Below are 959 nucleotides of genomic sequence, written 5' to 3' on the forward strand. Positions count from 1 at the left end.
CGAAAGTTTCAACTTTATTTGAAACTTTGTCAATTTAATTGTTTTTTTTCTGTAAATATTTTTCATAATTTTATGTAGACAATGGTGGGCCAGCGAGCTCTTCCGGCTATAGTGAGGCTAGAGTTATGCTGATGTAAATTAATTTTAATTTAAGCATTAAAATAAGAGACATCTCAGCAAACGACGCAAATATATTTCACTGATTCTGATATATGTTATTAATTACTTTCAATTGAAAACTAGAACTTTCACAAAAAAAAAAACGAAACATAATTATAACTCATTTCCAGTTGAAACATACTTTTTTAAAGCTTGTCTTTTTCATTTATAATTAATACGTTCATATCGGTTTTGTTGTAAACGCATATAAGCTTTATTTCTCTGCTGAGTGAAGCACTCTGATTTTTGCAATACATTATTACTAATTTATAAGTAGGTATATCTCATGGAAAGTATGGCAACATTTCAGCATTTGTTTTTCTAAGAGGTCTTTTTATTATTGAAATTGTATTGTCTTCCTATAACAATAAATTAGTGCCATTAATTCAACTTAGTTACTCGAATCTAAATCCATACTAAATTAAGAAACAGATAATTTTTTTCTCCAATTCAAATGCCTAACTGTAACAACATGATAATTTCATATTTTTCTCAAAGACTTCTTGGATAAATACTGCAGAACATTACATGTCTTATGCTAAACTTAAAAGAATTTTGATTTTACATTTATATCTTTCACCTCATTGCCGTACGTAATTGGCACAAAATATACCTTTTCAATATAATTATACTTACGCATTTTTTTTATCCTCACCCAATCCAAAACTGTAGTTCTAATTAAATCATTCTTGAATAAAGAATAAATTTAGGATCTTGGCTGCTTCCCGTTACCTTTTCCTCTCCCCTCTCTGAACGCAAGGTTCGTCCACTACCTGAGCCTCAAGGATGCTGTATCTATT

This window comes from Rhyacophila brunnea, unplaced genomic scaffold, assembly GCF_057557595.1.
Source record: "Rhyacophila brunnea isolate RB1 unplaced genomic scaffold, BYU_Rbru_1.0 scaffold_1, whole genome shotgun sequence".
NCBI classification, from domain to species: Eukaryota; Metazoa; Arthropoda; class Insecta; order Trichoptera; family Rhyacophilidae; genus Rhyacophila; species Rhyacophila brunnea.